This window comes from Oncorhynchus clarkii, chromosome 1 (genome assembly GCF_045791955.1).
Source record: "Oncorhynchus clarkii lewisi isolate Uvic-CL-2024 chromosome 1, UVic_Ocla_1.0, whole genome shotgun sequence".
NCBI classification, from domain to species: Eukaryota; Metazoa; Chordata; class Actinopteri; order Salmoniformes; family Salmonidae; genus Oncorhynchus; species Oncorhynchus clarkii.
This window is the reverse complement of record NC_092147.1, coordinates 88,625,083-88,631,082: the sequence shown is the minus strand read 5'-3', so window position 1 is coordinate 88,631,082 and position 6,000 is coordinate 88,625,083. Positions and strand designations below refer to the sequence as shown.

The following is a 6,000-nucleotide window of genomic DNA, read 5'->3' as shown; positions in this document are numbered from 1 at the left end:
CCATCCACTTTCTCAATAGTCATCAATCTCATTATACAATTACATTGTTTTGGATAATGACGTACACTCCATTTTTCCTACCCCCCGCCCCCCGCCCTACTTATCCATGCATCCTAACTTCCGTCCGTTTGAGCATTATTCTATGACAGTCAAACCTACAACCGGAAAAGGAAAGCGGAAGTTGTGCATGTAATGCTCATTATCTGTGAAAAGGCTAAAAGTTACTTATACAATTGAATATAATGGTCTACAAAGGAATCTTACTGTTATGGTTTTTCCATGTTTTTTTGTTGTTGCATAAAATGTATTTATTTACAATGTTTACTTACATACACTCTCCAGGATGAAACCATACAAAATAAAAATACAAGAACATTGACTTGACATAATACAATGAATGACGGATGCATTGATCAAACACACACACACACACACACACATGCGCACACGCACACACAGGGTTTGTACATTCCCTCCCATCAAAGTGAATGTATGCAATACCTCCAATAAACTTCCCCGTGCCCCCTAGACACTGATCTTGGGTCAGTTTAGCATTTTACACACTAATGGTTAAGGTTAGGATTGAGGAATGGGAAGCTGATCCTAGAGGAAACTTGACCCCAGAACTACAGACATGGTGGGGTGGGGGGGAGAATGCATCGGACAATGCAGACTCCAGCCTCGTGACATAAATACAATTGAGTACATGAATGTAATTCTGGAACAGGCTCAGAACTCCTCAATCATACCGAGATGTCCAATGCTTTATACATTCTGTCTGTCTGTCTGTCTGTCTGTCTGTCTGTCTGTCTGTCTGTCTGTCTGTCTGTCTGTCTGTCTGTCTGTCTGCCTGTCTGCCTGTCTGCCTGTCTGTCTGTCACAAGCTGTGAGCCACTCTTTCACCTCTAGCCTGGTCCCAGATCTGTTTGTTCATGACAATGGGTGACAGGGAGTTGGTATGATAGCACAAATAGACTGACACTCAGGCTATCTTTCACCCATCCAAAAGAAAGGCCTGGAAGAAGATTGGTTGATCGAATTATTGGTTTATTCACATATATTTTTTTCTTTTTAAACTCATGGTGATTTTAATAGGGAGGAGGTCAGAGGTCAGAAGTCATAAAGACAGCACACACATAGTGTGGAAAGAAACAAAAAAAAAACAAGAAGTTCACATCCTTTTTTTCCCAAAAAACGATTAGAAACAACATATTATGCAGAACAATACCATAGCATTTACAATACTTCAATTCCCAGTTCTCCTTGAGAGTCCAGCGTAATTGTACAACAGTATACAGAATCTCCCCTCTCTCCTCTTCCCTCCCCTTTAGGAGTTGATATAGTTTGCCTTTCAATCTCTGTCTGTCTTTCTTTCCCCTCATTCTCATCTCTTCTGGAATCCTATTTGTAAGGGCACCTCTGTGTTATACAGACATTGGCTTCTCCTTGGTCCAAATCCATCCCCAGTCGAGACTTGGAGGAGGTACAGTTCTCTGAATGAAGTCTCTTTTTATTTGTTTTCTAGGAGTCCATAGTACATAGCAGGTGCCTCTTTAGTTGTCTTCAGTCTCGGGTAAGAGAAAACACCCAATGTCTCTCAATCGCTTTTTTTCAAAGAGGAATCCCTTAGAGTCTACTGGGCGAGGCAGTCCAGGGTTCAGGATGAAGGGGGGTAGGGGTCTGCTGGGATGGGTGATGGGCATCTAGGGACTTGAGGCTGGCAGGGGGGCATAGGCAGGGTGGCTGGGCCCATGGTGGTGAGGATGTCCTCCCCTGTGCATCATCATCACTGGGTGGGACAGAGCAGGGTGGGGGGATGATGTCCAGGAATGTGGTGCCTGGGAGGCCCAAAGGGAGGGCCATGTGCAGCTGAGCAGGCTCCTGGTTACGGGAGGGAGTCCTGGTTTTGAAGTGGTGGGTCCTGGTTTTGATGTGAGGGTGCCCAGCAGGACGCAGTGCCGTCGTCTGACTGGTAATTCCCGTCTGGTAATTCCCTGGCATGCCCTGCAGTCCTGGGGGGGAAGGAAAAACAAAATGGTGGATCAGTGAGGAGTTTCACACGGAGAAATTGGATTAACAAGAGGTCTTCTACCTGGAACCAAAAAGGGTTCTTCAAAGTGTTCTCCTCTTGGGAAAAGCAGAATAACCCTTTTAGGTTCTGGATAGCACTTCTTTTTTTTTGAGCCTGTATGGCGGCCCAGAGAACCAACATGTGTGGAGTTTCACACAGAGACATTGGGTTGCTGTACCATTAAGGAGGCCCAAGAGAGACTAATATGGTGGAGCAGAGATCCAAAATGGCGGATCAGTTTAATGTCTCACATAAAATAGGAAACAGTGAAAGTACATACACACATTCATTGTTTGTAAGCAGGTGTGGAAGTTCATATAATTAACGTTCAGTAAAAGGTTCAAATGACTCTGAAAACTATCATCTATGCTCCCATGTCCTATTGGTAGCAATTAGTGCTTTTTGAGGCTCAGGTTCAGTTCCGGGTCCCATAAAATTATCACAGTTTTTGATTTCGGTTTACATTTTTTGGTAAATATTTAAATCATTATGAAATAATGACATTAAAATGATTGTAGAGCTTTTTAATGGAAATTCCAAAGTAAAAAACGGTGAACATTCAATTGCCAAATTGAATAGAAAAATAGGAAATTACTATCAAATATTAATATATTTCAGTTGAGTATATTACATTTTTTAATTCCATAAAGTCATCATCTCATCTCAGGCAGTAACAGTGTCAGCCAGGCCATCTAACATTATGTTCTCCCCATACTGTACTGTCGTCATCCTATCTATCTAGGCTAACCTGCCTAAATATACTGCAGAGCTGTCTGTAGTCATCCTATCTATCTAGGCTAACCTGCCTAAATATAATGCAGAGCTGTCTGTAGTCATCCTGTTTAGCTAGGCTAACCTGCCTAAATATACTGCAGAGCTGTCTGTAGTCATCCTGTTTAGCTAGGCTAACCTGCCTAAGTATACTGCAGAGTTGTCTGTAGTCATCCTGTTTAGCTAGGCTAGCCTGCCTAAATATACTGCAGAGCTGTCTGTAGTCATCCTGTTTAGCTAGGCTAACCTGCCTAAATATGCTGCAGAGCTGTCTGTAGTCATCCTGTTTAGCTAGGCTAACCTGCCTAAATATGCTGCAGAGCTGTCTGTAGTCATCCTGTTTAGCTAGGCTAACCTGCCTAAATATACTGCAGAGCTGTCTGTAGTCATCCTGTTTAGCTCGGCTAACCTGCCTAAATATACTGCAGAGCTGTCTGTAGTCATCCTGTTTAGCTAGGCTAACCTGCCTAAATATGCTGCAGAGTTGTCTGTAGTCATCCTGTTTAGCTAGGCTAACCTGCCTAAATATACTGCAGAGCTGTCTGTAGTCATCCTATCTATCTAGGCTAACCTGCCTAAATATACTGCAGAGTTGTCTGTAGTCATCCTGTTTAGCTAGGCTAACCTGCCAAAGTATACTGCAGAGTTGTCTGTAGTCATCCTGTTTAGCTAGGCTAGTCTGCCTAAATATACTGCAGAGCTGTCTGTAGTCATCCTGTTTAGCTAGGCTAACCTGCCTAAATATGCTGCAGAGCTGTCTGTAGTCATCCTGTTTAGCTAGGCTAACCTGCCTAAATATACTGCAGAGTTGTCTGTAGTCATCCTGTTTAGCTAGGCTAGTCTGCCTAAATATACTGCAGAGCTGTCTGTAGTCATCCTGTTTAGCTAGGCTAACCTGCCTAAATATGCTGCAGAGCTGTCTGTAGTCATCCTGTTTAGCTAGGCTAGTCTGCCTAAATATACTGCAGAGCTGTCTGTAGTCATCCTATCTATCTAGGCTAACCTGCCTAAATATACTGCAGAGTTGTCTGTAGTCATCCTGTTTAGCTAGGCTAACCTGCCTAAATATACTGCAGAGTTGTCTGTAGTCATCCTGTTTAGCTAGGCTAGTCTGCCTAAATATACTGCAGAGCTGTCTGTAGTCATCCTGTTTAGCTAGGCTAACCTGCCTAAATATACTGCAGAGCTGTCTGTAGTCATCCTGTTTAGCTAGGCTAACCTGCCTAAATATACTGCAGAGCTGTCTGTAGTCATCCTGTTTAGCTAGGCTAACCTGCCTAAATATACTGCAGAGCTGTCTGTAGTCATCCTGTTTAGCTAGGCTAACCTGCCTAAATATACTGCAGAGCTGTCTGTAGTCATCCTATCTAGCTAGGCTAACCTGCCTAAATATACTGCAGAGCTGTCTGTAGTCATCCTGTTTAGCTAGGCTAGCCTGCCTAAGTATCATTTTAAATCATTTTACTAGCTCTTCAAAGTAGATAAGACATACTTTCAGGAACTGTCTCCGTCCCTCTCTCTCATCTTTGTTTTGTTTACATTTGTCTCTCATGTGTTCTGTGTGTAACTACCCTTTAGCAGGCATAAACGTGTATCCAATCGCTGTCCGAGCCAGAAAGAACAGGCGCAAGGGATTATGGTCATTGCAATTAATTACCATGTTTCTGGGCTGAACAAGGTTGAATACTTGCTTAATGAAAACTATAACTCCCTTCAGCCCAGCGTCCCCATATAGTTCTCGATTTGTTTTCTCTCTCGAGAAACGGTGAGTTGGATTCACACACACACACAAAAAAAACTGAACCAAATGGAATTCAACTAATCAAACTGAAGTCGGTCAAATTAGTTGTTTAATAACCCTCTCAAAAATAAAAAATGAGCTCCCATGTCCTGTTGGTTGCTGATCCCACTGAATGAGAGGACGTCACTCTCTGAGAATGGCTGCATCACTACAGGCAGGGTTCTTAGATTCTACTATCCTCATGTGACCCAAATGGCACCCTGTTCCCTATATAGTGCACTATACTTTTATTAGAGATGGTTAAAAGTAGTGCACTACATAGGGAATATGGTGCAATTTGGAACGTATCCTATATGCACTATCGGCCTGGGACTTGGGCATGTCGTAATCCAGGACACCTAGCCTGCCCTTCAATGAGGTCAAGGGAGGGGGGAGTGAGTGTGTGTGTGTGTGTGTGTGTGTGTGTGTGTGTGTGTGTGTGTGTGTGTGTGTGAGATACAGTCAGCGGATTTAGTGTGTGAGCTAATCCAGTACTTTCCGTAATTACACAGTAGCAACAGTGTGAGAGTACACACACACACACAGACACAGACACAGACACACAGACACAGACACAGACACACACACACACACACACACACACACACACACACACACACACACACACACACACACACACACACACACACACACACACACACACACACACACACACACACACACACACACACACACACACACACTTACTTTAGCTGATACACAGGATCAGTGTTGATGTTCATATCACCATCTGCCAATAAAGCTTTCTTACATTTGTATGAAAGTGTCAAACCCAGCCTCTGAAGGACCATCATTGAGGGGAAACTAACCAAGTCAATCCCAGCCTCTGAATGACCATCATTGAGGGGTAACTAACCAAGTCAATCCCAGCCTCTGAAGGACCATCATTGAGGGGAAACTAACCAAGTCAATCCCAGCCTCTGAAGGACCATCATTGAGGGGAAACTAACCAAGTCAATCCCAGCCTCTGAATGACCATCATTGAGGGGAAACTAACCAAGTCAATCCCAGCCTCTGAAGGACCATCATTGAGGGGTAACTAACCAAGTCAATCCCAGCCTCTGAAGGACCATCATTGAGGGGAAACTAACCAAGTCAATCCCAGCCTCTGAAGGACCATCATTGAGGGGTAACTAACCAAGTCAATCCCAGCCTCTGAAGGACCATCATTGAGGGGAAACTAACCAAGTCAATCCCAGCCTCTGAAGGACCATCATTGAGGGGTAACTAACCAAGTCAATCCCAGCCTCTGAAGGACCATCATTGAGGGGAAACTAACCAAGTCAATCCCAGCCTCTGAAGGACCATCATTGAGGGGAAACTAACCAAGTCAAACCCAGCCTCTGAATGACCATCA

At 43.8% G+C, this 6,000-nt stretch overlaps 1 protein-coding gene across 4 annotated transcripts in view; it reads right to left on the bottom strand.

Moving 5' to 3' along the window:
- Nucleotides 1-1,026: 1,026 nt before the first annotated feature.
- LOC139413726 (homeobox protein Meis1) overlaps nucleotides 1,027-6,000 on the bottom strand; it is a 171,696-nt gene continuing 166,722 nt past the window's right edge. For 2 of the 4 annotated variants that reach the window (XM_071161444.1, XM_071161453.1), the window contains exon 13: nucleotides 1,027-2,012. The gene's annotated coding sequence lies outside the window, so the exon portion shown is untranslated. The remainder of the gene's footprint in view (nucleotides 2,013-6,000) is intronic. The other 2 variants (XM_071161432.1, XM_071161425.1) reach the window with 1 other exon arrangement.